Source organism: Oncorhynchus mykiss, chromosome 14, assembly GCF_013265735.2.
Source record: "Oncorhynchus mykiss isolate Arlee chromosome 14, USDA_OmykA_1.1, whole genome shotgun sequence".
Lineage (NCBI taxonomy): Eukaryota > Metazoa > Chordata > Actinopteri > Salmoniformes > Salmonidae > Oncorhynchus > Oncorhynchus mykiss.
In genome coordinates this window covers 5,698,621-5,715,000 of record NC_048578.1, presented here as the reverse complement: position 1 = coordinate 5,715,000, position 16,380 = coordinate 5,698,621, and the positions used below count along the sequence as shown (strand labels likewise).

The 16,380-nt window shown below is 40.9% G+C and overlaps 1 protein-coding gene across 2 annotated transcripts in view; it reads left to right on the top strand.

Annotated features, from left to right (window-relative positions):
• Window positions 1–16,380, top strand: part of LOC110488609 (A disintegrin and metalloproteinase with thrombospondin motifs 2) — a 190,577-nt gene that overhangs the window by 72,915 nt on the left and 101,282 nt on the right. The gene's annotated exons all lie outside the window — the stretch shown is intronic.

The window sequence follows — 16,380 nt, the reverse complement described above, 5'->3', positions numbered from 1 at the left end:
AACAGTAGGCAGCAGCTAAAAGGCATTTTGCAATATTTCAAAATACAACTGCGGGAAAAACAGTTTGGAGGAGTCAATGTAACTGGAAAGTTAGTGTACTATAATATCCTCCTTATATTGAACAATCTGTCTCCACTCTTTTCTTTGCCTATGCTATTGGTTTCATTTAAGACAGGGTTGTTCATTTTTATTAGCCTTTAATTTCAGTCATTTGTGTGGTGTTAAAAAATATTATTCTAATGTCTCCAGTCATGTAAAATAATTTTCAAAGACCCGGAATGTTCTGAAACTGGTGACTCCCCTGGATGGAGGTCTTGGGCTTCTGTTCTGTGATAAGAGAAGTGGCTGTCCAATCACCATGATTGATTTGGCACCTTGAGGTCAATCAATCATGACCTCAGCCAAGAAAGGGGTGTGTTATTGTTCAGCCAATCAGCATAGCAGCTTAAAGAGACAGGAGCCAAGATTTTGCTCTTGGTTTGATCGATGCCTAGAAAATGTAGGAAGAATGTTTTTGGCTTGTGGCGAGATTGACAGAATTTCAGTGGTAAGCACAATGAATATTATCAGCACAGATGCACAGCGTAATTCTGTTCAGCAGTGGGAAGGAAACGCCATACCCGGCACACACATCCTACATCAGCTGGTGAGCTGCTGGGGAGCAACCGATGAGTGTGGGCAGACAGACTCTGCTCCGGCTCCACCTCTGATTATAGACATCGTGCAGGTGATTCTCTTGCTTCCACGTAGCTAACCTGTCACCGCCAGCCTTTTAGTTAGCTACCCTTCGCCTGGTTAATAAACACAAGCTGCTTTACAAAATGTTAAACAATCGAAGCATTGAGTTTAATAGTAAAACAACAGTCTAGCTATGCTCTTCTGTGAATATAGAAAAGTACTCTTTGAATTTGTAGTCTCGCTTAACCCTCCCACTTTCCCAACTGCATTTCATAGGCAGGTTCTGTAGCCATCGTAGCCTAGTCTCTCTCTTTTCCTCTGAGAAAACAGCTTGATTCAAGGCTTTACCATTGAAAAGATATGAACCATAATACCAGCGATATGTTTTGTGCATTGGCAACCCGCATTTGACATTAATAAAGCACTACCGTAGGCCGTTTTAATACTAGGTTACATGCGGACCGGGTCGCACTTTATTTGGATAGTCTGGATTTTCCATACTACCAACTAACTATCTGTTGATAAGCAACTGCTTGCTAAGGTTACAGTTAGAGTTAGGTTTAGATTAAGGGTTAAGGTTAGGGCTAGGGTTAGGATAAAAGCCAATGTATGCTTGATTCGGTAATGTGTTCCAGAGGCTCTGTACGGAGCAATTGTGGAGCCTCCGGAGGCTTGCGGAGGCCAAATCGAGCTCTGTAAGGCGATGCCGTGTACCTCCCAAGTTTTCTAACAATGCGGAGGGCTATGCATAACTCCGTATAGCTCCACATTGACATGATTGGTTGACAGTAGGTGGGGGCAGTACATCCTGTATAAACACAAGCTCGCTTCCTTGACAACTTCCTTGACAACAAACATGGACAACTTTTAAGAAAGGCTATCAGAACAAGTTCACAAATAAAACACTTCTTTATGATACATCGAATAGACATGAAAATGAGTTTGAACTCCTGGAAAGAGATGTAATGGGGATAGATGTGGTAAAGAGGTTAATGGAATGCATACCACAGGGGATGTGACACCTGATTCAGTAATGTTACCTCATTAGCTAGCTATAGCTAAAAACCTGGAGTGGGTTCAGTGGGATGCAACGTTTTGGAATGTTCAGATAGAAATATGCTATGTAGAACAAACATGCCTCTCTGACTTGTTGAATAAGGATTAACGTCTGCTCTATTCATGGAATTTCTATCCGCAATGTTCAATAATAGTTTGCAACTGAACGTGGCCTATATGCAAACATTTATTGGCACAGAAATAAAGGAAAAGTGACAGCAGACAATGTGTTACTAAATTCCTCTTGCCACTACACTATATCTGACTGGGTAAATAACTTTAATTTGAGTTAATGTGGACCCAGTGCTCAGACTTGAGCACTTGGACCAGGACTCGGACTTCAGCCATAGAGACTCGTGACTCGACACATGACTCGACCTTTGGTGACTCGGACGTGGACTTGAGCACAGGGAACTTGGGACTCGATTTGGACTCGAGGTTTAGTGACTCGACTACATCACTGAGCGAAACAGTCATTAGCTCCCGTTCAAAGTCATTATCCCCATTCTACTTTTGGACATCTGTGGAAGGTTGATAGCAATGGCAATGACATGACCAAGTTATGGAGGTGCAACCAATACTACTTTTCCAATACTTTGAGGCACCATCTCTTCTCTTGTGTTTGTGTCTGTTTGTTTTGTATGTAATATGTGCAATATATAATATATATGCTGAATTCAGTGACCTATAAAAAAATGTAAATGCTAAAAGTATCAATGTTTTGTCTCTCTCTGTTTTCAAAATGTTCTCAACTCTGGGTTGTCCTGGTGCAGCCAAACCCCCCCTAAGGGAGGCCAGTTTGGATTTGGCTTCACACCAATCAAATCTCTTCCTAAGGAAAACATACAATTCCAAAAAATGTCTGTTTCTGGTCTGCTTGTGTTGATGTCCTGCAGTAGCTAGTTTACTAAATCGCCCATGGATGGAGATGGGGATTTGGATTTGTGGTTTTGACTTGTATTAATATTATTATGACCGCAATTCTGATCTAACCAACCATAACTTAATATGTTGTGCCACTGGCATGAGATGATTGAAGTTCAATATGTAGCCAATTAGGCTAATGTTAACTACCTAGCTAGCTATCTAAACTGGTTCATTGTTGCCCATGCGAGGAAGTTAGTCTAGCAAGCATTTTAGCTAGTTAGCCTATGACAACAAAGGTTGCAATGTATGACAGATCCATAGGACGTTTTACCAACATGAAGGAGAGGAGGATGGCATTGGAGTTCAACTAGTCTGCAAGTAGGGTGAGTCAACATGTTTTGTTTTACTTGCGCACATGCGCATGCACGCACGCATGCACGCACGCACACACACACACGAACACACACACACACACACACACACACACACACACACACACACACACACACACACACACACACACGCATCCTTAGTCACAACTCTATGCTGAAACCCTTACATCACATGACCCAAAGGGGCGGGATCCCTGCCACTTCCTCACTTTCCAACCAAGGTGCATGAATTGAGGAGCAAACTGAGGTAGCGAGCAGATTCAGAAACACTTGGAAGACAAATGGAATTAAATAAAAAAAGCTTATATTTTGCAAATAATAGAGGCAACACGTTTTCGGCTTTTGGCCTTCATATGGAAGCCCTGAAGAAGGCCAAAAGCCGAAATGCATTGGTTATACTTTTAGCATTAAATAGACCATTTGTCCTCCAAGTGTTCCTGAATCTCCTCTCTACCGAGTACACACTGCACATCGCTGCACTGTCTGAGAAACAGCGCCAAGTGCACCAGTCTCACTACCACCTTGGTCTGTCCTGTAGAATCACATCAGATGTAAAGTCTCCTGTTTAAGGGACCTGCATGGTTCTGGTACCGGTTCCGACTGTCATTTTCGATTATAAATCGATCTGTGGACACCGTAGATCTAAATGGTATGTCCCTCCTACCTTTTTAATGGGGGGGCAGGTAGCCTAATGGGTTGAGTGTTAGATCAGTAACCGAAAGGTTGCTAGATCAAATCCCAGAGCTGACCAGATAATAATCTGTCGTTCTGCCCCTGAACAAGGCAGTTAACCTGTTTCTAGGCCATCTTTGTAAATAATAATTTGTCCTTAACTGACTTGCCTAGTTAATCGAAGGTAAAATAAAAATGTCATTTGCTCCTCTGACTATCTATCAACTCCCGGCTGAACCCTTCATCACTGACAAAGCAATCCTTACATTGTAGCGAAGCAGCAGAGTGTGGTTTTATAACTCTAGCACTTTCAGAGATTGATTTGTAGCCAACTTCATCAAAGTAATCTAAAACAATTTAGGCAAAAAGCAAGTTCCTAACGAGTTCAGCAAGCCATGCTCGAGCTCTGTGTGACCACAGCGGTGGGGGCAGAGGTTTTGATCAAGAGAGTCTTTTAGAAATATGCACATTTTCTTTAATGCAAACAAATACAAAATACGTATTTTACAGTTATAAGGAAGGTGAAATCTTAGTCGTTTTATAAATTGATTTCATATATTCATATTTTTTAAATAATTTTTGTACTGTGTACTTGAGCTTATGTCTTCAAAAGTTACTACACCTCAGCAATTTGTAATTATTTTTACCAGAAAGTTTAGATTTGTTCCTTTCTTGCAGCATTAGTAGTTGTTGTTTATGGCCCACTCATGATAAATAATCACCTTTGGGGATTATGTAGATTATGTTTTAGATCACATTTAGTTACATTTAACTGTTTAATGGATTTATTCTACAACAATACATCCAGAATTGACAATCTGCATGTGAAATATAGATCTATAGGTGTATTTCTGTGGTGTGAGTGAGCCCAGTTCAGGTGAGGAGGATTTTGGGGAAAAAGCCCTGTGGTGGTCCATCTGTCTGTGCATGTCTCAGTCCCCTGAACAAAACAGCACTGCACATCACACATGCACACACATACACACATGCGCACGCACACACACACACACACACACACACACACACACACACACACACACACACGACTCCCCTGGACCAAAACATTGCACACCACACCACTCTCCCCCAGACAGCTCCGACTGGACACTGTCCTGATGTTACCCACAGATAGAATGAGGGATGGGGGGAAAGATACAAAGAAGGAGAAAGAGGAATGAAACAAAAGAGTGTGAGAGAATAAGGAGTCAAAGGCGAATAAGAAAATGGGAGGTGAGGGAAAGCACAGAAGATTGTTACGTCACAAATGGAGGAGAGGCGGAGAGACAGATCAGGGAAAATGAAGAGGTCGGGAAGAAACAGTCCAAATATAGACAGAAAAGAGAGAGAGGGAGATAGAGATGAGACAGGTAGAGAGAGATATATGATCCTCTGTCTGCCTGGTGAAATGAAGGTAATCCAGAGTTTTCCAACAGCAGTGATTAATTGATGAATGTGCCACATCAATAATACAGCTTGCTCTCTCCACTTAGGACATTGATTCACACCTTTTCCACAGCTTATGGTGTGAAAAACCAATCAGTCTCCTTCCCTCTCTCTCTCTCTCTCTCTCTGTCAGCTACGGAACAAAAGGCTAAATTTAGCTGGCCAATACACTGACTGTCTGAGTCCAGGAAATTAATTAATAAGTCATTTATTAATCGGCAGGTCGTAAAGTAGACCTTGTGCAGCAGATCTGAATAAATGATTGATTGATTATAAATGAATACATTAAAATGTCCCTTACTTATCAGCGTACAGTGTCAGGATGGAGAGACGGTGGGACGGACATGAGGTGAGAAGTAAGTAAAAGGGAAAGATACCAGGCAGGTCATCCATGATACAAGTGAGTATGAGATGTCCACCCGTGTCTGAGGACGTCGGGAGATGACGTGGAAACCAGCCACTAGGGGCAACACTGAGCACTGTTACCTTCAAGTAGGTATCGGTTTTGCGAGGGCATTGTGGATGGGGATGGCAGATGGGTGTAAGCATCTGGTTCAAAAGGTTCAAATCCAGTGATAGAAAGTTTATTTTTACTATTTTAGTTTTAATCCTATCCCAAACCTTAACCCTTACCTTAACCATTCTGAGTTAAAACATGAATCATTCAGAGATAATGCCTAACCCTAACCTTAACCCTTACCTTTACCATTCTGAGTTAAAACATGAATCATTCAGAGATAATGCCGAAACCTAACCCTAACCTTACAACATTTGGAGTTAATGACTAAACAGAACCTTAAACACTTAGACATTTGACATTTGAGAAACATGGATGAACATCTTATGTGAGACTGTGAGAGCTGGTAGAAAGAAAAATACACACACTCTTCATCTAAGGGCACAAGGCGAGACCCAAATGCAGACACAGGAGGCAGAGGATATTTATTATAACAAATGGAGTAGGCAAAGGCAGGTCGGGGACAGGCGAGAGTTCATAAACCAGGTCTGAGTCCAAAAACAGTACCGATAGGCAGTCTCAAGGTCAGGCCAGGCAGGGGTAAGAAACCAGATCTGAGTCCAAAAACAGTACAAGGGGATAGGCAGGCTAGTAGTCAGAACAGGCAGAGTGGTCAGGGAGGAGGGTGCGGAGTCAGGACAGTCAAAGGTCGAAACCAGGAGGACTAGAAACAAACAGAGACTGGGAAAAATAGGAGCAAGGAAAACCGTTGGTTGACTTGGCAAGCAAGACGAACTGGCACAGAGAGACAGGAAACACAGGGATATATACAATATACACTGGGGATAATGAGCGACACCTGGAGGGGGTGGAGACAATCACAAGGACAGGTGACCAGATCAGGGTGTGACACTTCATTACAAACACACAGTTTCAGAAAGCAACACTGTGTGTGTGTGTGTGTGTGTGTGTGTGTGTGTGTGTGTGTGTGTGTGTGTGTGCGCGCCAGGTGACAGTGGGTGGTGGTCTTTGTTACTCTACTAGTTGTCTCCTTCCTGAGATCTTAACTCGGCGTTCCTATGGAAACTCACACACTTGTTCTCTCTGTCTCTCTTTCTCTCCTTTCTTTGTTATCAGAAGTTATGGAGTAGACTGTTCAGAATAGACTGATCGAATGTGTGTGCACACACACACCTGCCAGCTTCAAACAAAAAGAGAGCACCAGTAATGAGCAAAGGTCTCAATCACACACCAGTGTTAATTCTGGCATACTTTTTTTTAGTCTAGTCTTACACATTTTGACTAAAACATAATTGAGTCTTGGTCACATTTTTGTCATTTGAATAATGATTTAGTGTAGTTATAGTTAAAATGATGAAACGGTGAGCCATTTTATTCAACTAAATGCCCTTTAATTTTAGTCACTTCCCATTTGTATTGCCTCGTTCACTTATCATCAACATAAATCACTGACTTCTATGTACACAAACATATATAGCCATGTCATACCAAATTATTTTTCCTGCATAATATTCTGTTCTCTTCGCAACAGCAGAAATCTGACAAACATATATTAGAATACAGTATATAGGAATTATCTCCCATATAAATTCCTAATTTAGCCAGTGCTAGGGTAAAATCACTGAGGACGCCAAGACAAGCCAGGAAAAAAGCCATATTACAACCTGTGTTGTGATAATTGCATAGTTTGCTCTATAACCCATTCGTTCGTATCAAATCAAAATAATTGCATTTGTCACCGAATACAACAAAATACAGCAACCTTATTTGAAATGCTTTACTTACAAGCCAACAATGCAGTTCAAGAAATAGAGTTAAGAAAATATTTACATTAAAAATTTAATTAAATGTAACAAGGATAATGTGCGGGGGTACAGGTTATTCGAGGTAATTTGTACATGTAGGTAGGGGTAAAGTGACTATGCATAGATAATAAACAGCGAGTAGCAGCAGTGTAAAAATATGCCACGTGATATACAATAAGGCCGGTGACCACAAAAAAGACAACAGTCACACAGTGGCGGAATAAATTCAACTACATATACGTTTGTTTCATCACAAAACCGGGGAGAGCAACCTCTGCCCGGTGAAGTCCACAAAGCAAATATTCCATGTAACAAACAGTTACATCACCTGCAGCGTGGTCAAGCAAGTTCATGTTTTTGACGGTTTACTCAGCAACTACTGATTTAGAACCACAGAGTTACCGCAAGTCAAAATAAAAACAACAGGAGCACTGCCTCCACTATTCCAGCACCATTTCAACTTAAACGTTTAAACATAATCAAATCAACAAGGCTATGTAGGTCAGTTCATTAATACACTGAAAACAAATTGAAAGATACCACAAACTATCTAGTCCAATCAATGTTGCTAAACATCATGTGGCTGTCCATGGGACTGATTTATGTGTGCGTGTGTGTCTGCGTGTGTGTGCATAAGCATGTGCGTGCGCACATGCGCAAATACAGTAAAACAAAACATGTTGACTCACCCTACTTGTAGACTAGTTGAACTCCAATGCCATCCTCCTCTATTTTTCATGTTGGCAAAACGGTCTATGGCTCTGTCATACAGTACACTTTTTTTGTCGTCATAGGCTACCTAGCAAAAATGCTTGCTAACCTAACTTCCTCGCATGGGCAACAATGAACCAGTTAAGCTAGCTAGCTAGCTAGTTAATGTGAGCCTACTACGCTACATTTTGAACTTCAATATTCTCAGGTCAGTGGCACAACATATTAATTTATGGTTAGATCAGAATAACTGTCATTATCATTGGCCCGTACAGAGAATTAAGTCAAAAGCACAAATCAAAATCCCCATCTCTATCCATGGCATAGGAATGGCCGGATTTAGCAAGCTAGCTACTGCAGGACATCAACACAAGCAAACCGGAAACAGACACATTTTTTGGAAATGTAAGATTTTCTTAGGAAAGGATTTGATTTGCAGAGCAAAGAGCAGAGATGGTGCCTCAAAGAATTGGAAAAGTAGTATTGGTTGCACCTCCATCACTTGGTCGTGTCATTGCCATTGCTATCAACCTTCCACAGATGCCCCAGTCACATTGCTGTCCAAAAATAGAATGGGGATAGTGACTTTGAACGGGAGCTAATGACTGTTTCGCTTAGTGATGTAGTTATGTCACTAACCCTCGAGTCTGAATCGAGTCACGAGTCTAGTCACAAGTCTCTGTGGCTGAAGTCCGAGTCCCAGTGCTTGACTCCTGGTCCAAGTGCTCAAGTCTGAGTCACTGGGTCCACATTAACTCAGGTATAGTGTAGTGGCAAGAGGAATTTACTAATAAATTGTTTGCTATCCCTTTTCCGTTCAGTTGCAAAACATTCTTGAGCTTTGAGGATAGAAATTCCACAAATAGAGCAGACGTTATTCCTTATTCAACAAGTCAGAGAGGCATGTTTGTTCTACATAGCATGGTTCTATCTGAACATTCCGAAACGTTGCGTCCTGCTGAACCCACTCCGGGTAGTGGCAGTGATCCCTTCCCTTTGGGTCAGGTGATGTAAGGGTTTTAGTATAGAGTTGTGACTAAGCAAGGATGTGTGTGTGTGTGTGTGTGTGTGTGTGTGTGTGTGTGTGTGTGTGTGTGTGTGTGTGTGTGTGTGTGTGTGTGGCAACGTGCATGCCCTGCCCACCTGAGGATCAGTCTTTTTCAGCCGTCTATTTCCCGTGTTTGAGAGGTGCCAAATCCACTTGTCACTTATATCTCACGAGATTGATTGCTTTCATTTTACTCCTGCGACTCTTTCATACTCTTGCTTGTGCCTGTCATTTTTTCCCATTAACGTTATGAACGCGGAAATGTTTGTAATGACCTGTCAATCATACCCCAGTAATGGCTGAAATGGGCTCAATGGAATACATTGTCTTCCCGTTGCATCTATAGGAACACCAAACGCCCAGTCTGGGATTTAACGCATCGTCTCAACACTTACATCACAAGAAAGAGAAGAAAGAGAACTTTAACTTGATGGGTGTTCATTTTTTTGTGGAATTTTTAAAAAAAAATCGTAATTTAATACAGTTGAAATGTTTACAAATTAGGTGAGCTGAAATGAAAGCAACTTCCAAAATTGAATACTCGTATTATTATGTCTTATATACTTATATTATGTCTGATCTCGCAAACAATGTAAACTATGATTAGACAGGTGTAATCTAGAGCCAAGCCTGTTGATTTTTGATCCGAGGTTATCCTGCTATTGACACACTTGTCGAATTATCCAACAGAACTTGACAACAACAGTAATTAATGAGACAGTCTAGACAGTGCAGGTGGGTGCAGGTAGGCCTAGACAGAGCAAGTTTTTAATGGGTGCAGCCAATGTTCCCTCAAAAAAAAATGAGGTCCTGAGAAAATTCCAGTTCTGCTGAGCACAAACTTGAACGTTGTAAAAATTCTGTGCAACTTCCAGCATGCTCTTACTGTGAACACTGAGGCTGCATCCACTTTAAGTGGACACAGCTCTGATTGGTTATAGCGCACAGGTTTGAGTAGACTGGAGTGTGGGCCTGAGTCATGCCTGTCAATGCAATAGAATCCTACTCCAATGCGCTTTGCCTACAAGAAAATCTCTTTCACATTTAGTTTTTCACATTAAATCTTTCTTAGTTCGTTTTGTTTCGGTATATTACATTAAAAGTGGCTAATATTGCATTGATTCGGTAACAATTCCCACAGCAGAGCGAAGCGTCGATAGTGTTAGAGGGAACATTGTTTGCAGCCCAGTTCCACTCCTTTATGTTAATTTATTCATATACAGTACCAGTCAAAGGTTTGGACACACTTACTCTTTCCAGGGTTTTTCTTCATTTGTACTTTTTTCCACATTCCTTAATAATAGTGCAGACATCAAAACTATAAAATAACACATATGTTGTCATGTAGTAACCAGAAATATATTTTACATTTGAGATTCTTCAAAGTTTGCCTTGATGACAGATTGGCACGCTATTGGCATTATCACAACCAGCTTCACCTGGAATGCTTTTCCAACAGTCTTGAAGGAGTTCCCATACAGTATATGCTGAGAACCTGTTGGCTGCTTGTCCGTCACTCTGCGGTGCAACTCATCCCAAACCATCTCAATTGGGTTGAGGTCGGGCGATTGTCCTTTGCATGATGGTCCCAAGGGAACATTCTCTGTGGGACCTTTTTATAGTTCCCGGTTTGACCCTGAGGTCGTTTTTAGGATGTTCTTAGGACGTAGTGTCATGGCCCCCTAGAGGTTTTTGTCACGTGATGGTCCCCGTTGTCCCAAATTATTATAAGTAAAGTAATTAAACGGTATCGGGGTTTTATGGTAAGTGGTATGCTGTTCATCTAAAATAGTGTTAAAATATGTAATCAATGACAATATAATTACTGCTAGTGCTAACTTTCCAATATGACCCCATCTGAGATTTGGCGTATGCTGAACTTTTTGCTGCACCACAAAGTCTGTAGAAGTTCAGAAGTCCGTCACACATTCATTACCTATGATACATCTCTGCACTTAGCAAAAGAGTGCCATCTGCACTGTTATTTTAGTTGTCCGTTGACAATTTTCATTCATTTACTTCTTTCAGCAATTTGAGTTTGGATTTTCAGTATAGTTGTCTAATGTTGGTGGGGCATATTATTCTGTTTTAATTTTACTCTCGAATCACCAGCGATGTGTTTGAGACCACCTAAAGCGAGACTAATTCAAGACCGGAGCAAATCGAGACAGAGTCAAGACCGAGACCACAAAATTAGTCCAATTCAAGACATGATTGTAATTTTGTCAAATCAGCACCATAATAAGAGTTCAAAATGTCCAGTATTTCTGTTTTCATATTTCAGAACAACATATGGATTCTGTAGACATTCAGAATATTAAAACAAATGCATGCTGAGGGAAAATAGAACCACTCTACAAATTATTACTAACTCAAACACAGTGGGGAACAAAGGGCCTTCTATGCCTTCAGAGAAGGGCTAAGGATTTATAAAATAATGATTATAATAATAATGATAACTTTATTATTTTCAATTATGTTCTGGAGTGGCGATTTTAGCATGTACATCTTGGTTGGGCAAAAATATATATTTTTAATGCATTCCAGCAAAGCCAATACACTACACAACACTATTCAGTACATTAATTGCACTATAACAGTGACAAACGGTTCCCAAAAACTGTTAGGGCCTACATAAAGCTGTCCCAACAGCAGAGCTTTCTTTTCAGCACCATGGGGTGAATCCTTACCACAGCTACACCTGGCTATCAGCAGAGCCTTATCTGGCAGCAAAACAGTTCATTAGCCTCATTTACTGTCTTTTTAAAAAACATAGTTGATATGGCTGACTTGCTTAAACAAATGTGGTTCTACTGACAATTGAGATTTACAAACTATGGCATAAGGTAATGATGAGCGGATAAGAGGCAATCCGTAATTTCGATTAAGACAATAATGAGCGAGCTAGTACGGACGTTGTCAATATCTGTTCAACACTTTCGAAATGTACAGCGACAGAATTCAGAACATAGGCCATTCTTGCGGTATTCTCCCTGTACACCTTGTCAGAACCGTACGATACATAAAGGGGGCATATAAGCAAATAATGAAAGCTCTACAATACTCTATGATTATATTTCTCTTAAACAGGCTATAGGCTACATGTGCACCACCAAGTCAGAACAGTAGGCTAAGTTATGAGGGGGAAAGGGACCAAATTATTAGGGTGAGGCACATGGGCTACTAACAACTTACTACACAACATACACTTAGTATTACTTTCCTAGCTACAGTATACATATCTCCCTGGCATATTACATCATTTATGCAGCAGCGTACAATATATTTTTGCACTCACCTTGTTGTGCTGTGCTCACTTTAACAGAAAAGGTGGCACACGGTGGTCCTTCTTGTGGACACATTTTATCATCAAACTTTGTGATCAAAGTCTGACATTCTCTGTATTTATGGTGCTTTCAAGACAACTGGGAACTCGTAAAAAAAACTGTGGTTGAATCATGATGTCAATGATCTCCAGGTTGGAGTTCCCGACTTGGAATTCTGAGTTGAATGACCATTCAAAATGTATTTTCCCAGACAGAGCTCATTTGTTTCCCAAGTTCCCAATTGTTTTGAACCCACTTAAGTCTGAGATTTCCCAGTTCTTAGATTCCAGTTGTTTTGAATGATGCAGAAGTCATGCTGGATTGACTGCATGGCCAATGTATTCAACCTTTTCTAGCCCATGGTGTGTTGCGAGTGAATGTTTATCTTTTTCAACTTGGAAAAGCCAGACTTGAACCACACAACCTCTACACTGAATAGCAGAATAGTGATTACTTTTCAAAGCTTGCAGTTAGCCACTGATTTCTTCTAAACCACTAATTGTAGAATTTGTGATTTCCAACTTGTTGTGTAAGGTTTATGTCCAATGGCCGATGAGAACCAATACGTTTTATCTGTAATTGTTCTTCATATGACAACGATTGAAAAGGATTTGCCAGTAGATTTTTGACTTGATTCATGATTATGAGTGCTTTCTAGCTAATATTTTGAAAGTATGATGTTGACATGATCAGTCCAATCAAAGCTATGGTATTTTATCTGTTGCCAATGACTTTAAGCCTTCGTGGATGGGCACTTCTAATGTAAATCTATGGCAGCACCAAAGGGGATTGAGTTTTTGAGCTCTCCCCGTAGAATTTGCAATGACGTAGTGCCCCCATGAGTGACAGAACACTGAGCCAAACACAGCACAACTAGAGAACATTACCAACCCCTATGCTCTATATTTTCTGCTGGCTGCCCCAACACCACAGAAAGCACTGAGATAGGCTGAAACGCATGCATTTTTGAGCTGCATGTTTGTGTGTGGCTTTAAACAAAATGTTTTACATTCTTTGGAAACAGATATGTGGCACTTATTAATGCCACAATAACTTGCAAAACAGGCACAACAAAAATAATGATATGTACAGTTGAAGTCGGAAGTTTACATAAACCTTAACCAATTACATTTAAACTCAGTTTTTCACAATTCCTGACATTTAATCCGAGTAAAAATTGACTGTCTTAAGGTCAGTTAGGATCACCTCTTTATTTTGAGAATGTGAAATGTCAGAATAATAGTAGAGAGAATGATTTATTTAAGCTTTTATTTCTTTCATCACATTCCCAGTGGGTCAGAAGTTTACATACACTCAATTAGTAATTAGTAGCGTCGCCTTTAAATTGGTTAACTTGGGTCAAACATTTCGGGTAGCCTTCCACAAGCTTCCCACAATATGTTGGGTGAATTTTGGCCCTTTCGTCCTGACAGAGCTGGTGTAACTGAGTCAGGTTTGTAGGCCTCCTTGCTCACACATGCTTTTTCAGTCCTGCCCACAATTTTTCTATAGGATTGAGGTCAGGGCTTTGTGATGGCCTCTCCAATACCTTGACTTTGTTGTCCTTAAGCCATTTTGCCACAACTTTGGAAGTATGCTTGGGGTCATTGTCCATTTGGAAGACCCATTTGTGACCAAGCTTTAACTTCCTGACTGATGTCTTGAGATGTTGCTTCAATATATCCACATAATTGTCCTTCCTCATGATGCCATCTATTTTGTGAAGTGCACCAGTCCCTCCTGCAGCAAAGCACCCCCACAACATGATGCTGCCACCCCCGTGCTTCAAGGTTGGGATGGTGTTCTTCGGCTTGCAAGCCTCCCCCTTTTTCCTCCAAACATAACGATGGTCATTCTGGCCAAGCAGTTCTATTTTTGTTTCATCAGACCAGAGGACATTTCTCCAAAAAGTATGATCTTTGTCCCCATGTGCAGTTGCAAACCATAGTCTGGCTTTTTTATGGCGGTTTTGGAGCAGTGGCTTGCTGAGCGGCCTTTCAGGTTATGTCGATATAGGACTTGTTTTACTCTGGATATAGATCATTTTCTACCTGTTTCCTCCAGCATCTTCACTCTGGATATAGATCATTTTCTACCTGTTTCCTCCAGCATCTTCACAAGGTCCTTTGCTGTTGTTCTGGTGTTGATTAGCACTTTTTGCACCAAAGTATGTTCATCTCTAGGACACAGAATGCATCTCCTTCCTGAGCGGTATGACGGCTGTGTGGTCCCATGGTGTTTATACTTGCGTACTATTGTTTGTACAGAATCAAATAAATTCTCTGTAATTATTATTAAGTGATTAAACTGATCATGTAAATATAATTAACTAGGAAGTCGGGGCACAAAGGAAAATCTTCAGATTACAAAGTTATAATTTTCCTAATATAACTCTTCATATATTTTAATATCTGATCGATTAGTCTTCTAATTAATTAATTAATTAATCTTTACCTCACGTTAGTCTCATTCCAAATTTCGTAAAATGGTGGTTATCTGCACGAACCCAGCCTTTACTATGAATCATCCATACATCAATTGTCTTAATCATTTATTTACTAACTAACTAAATAATCACAGAAATGCATAAACAAACAACACAGTAGATATGGTTACAAGGAAATGATAGGGAAGGTTCCCTTGTGGGCTAAGCTGATATGGCGGCTTGGCGGACAAAGGCAAGTGGGTGTGGACTGAAAGGCAGGAAAGAACAGAAGGAGTCGCTACACAGTTGATAATTATATTAATTGAAATGCTATTCCTATGCACATGAATGCTCACTCATTCGGGAATAATTTCAATCAATGTATATATTCACACCCAGTGTGTCGTCGTGATCTCTGTTGGAATCGTCAGTCCTTCTGTTGGAAAGTTCATCCGAGCGTCTCTCTGCTTCCCTGAAGTCTTTCTTGGTTAGAATGGATACTTCAGAGTACCATTCAGACATGTTCTTATAAAATAGATGTTTTGGCAGTTGTCGGCACTCTTAGCTTATACTGAGGTTTTTGTGGTCTGAACTCAACCTGTGCCCCCATGGTGTCCATCGAGATACACGTGATCTGAAGAGGAATTCTTCAGGAGCAGGTTTTATTCGTAACAGTAGATGAGGGCTGTCCCATGAACCAGATCATGTCTGTGCTCATGGGGGCGGGCCAAGGACTTAGTTAAACTTTAAAGGGAACATTACATCATTTCACAAATAGTTTAATCTTTACTCATACATTTTACACAATAATTAGACGCAAAACCTCATAACAGAGGCACAGAGTTATGGTAATGTGGCTGTAATGTATTCATCAATAAGTGCATCGATGTCGTCGTCCCCACAGTGACTGTACGTACATATCCCAACCAGAAGCCATGGATTACAGGCAACATCTGCATTGAGCTAAAGGCTAGAGCTGTCACTTTTAAAGAACAGAAGACTAATCTGGACGCTTATAAGAATTCCCGCTATGCCTCCAGACGATCCATCAAACAAGCAAAGCGTCAATACAGGATTAAGATTGAATCCTACTACACCGGCTCTGAGGCTCATCAGGTGTGGCAGGGCTTGAAAACTATTACGCACTACAAAGGGAAACCCAGACGCGAGCTACCCAGTTATGTGAGCCTACCAGAAGAGCTAAATGCCTTTGATGCTCGCTTCGAGGCAAGCAACACTGAAGCATGCACAAGAGCACCAGCTCTTCTGGATAACTGTGTGATAACGCTCTCAGTAGCCAATGTGAACAAAACCTTTAAACAGGTCAACAGTCACAAGGCCGCTGGGCCAGACGGATTACCAGGATGAGTACTCAAAGCCTGCGCGGACAAATTGTCAAGTGTCTTCACTGACATTTTCAACCTCTCCCTGTCCGAGTCTGTAATACCTCATGTTTCAAGCAGACCACCATAGTCCCTG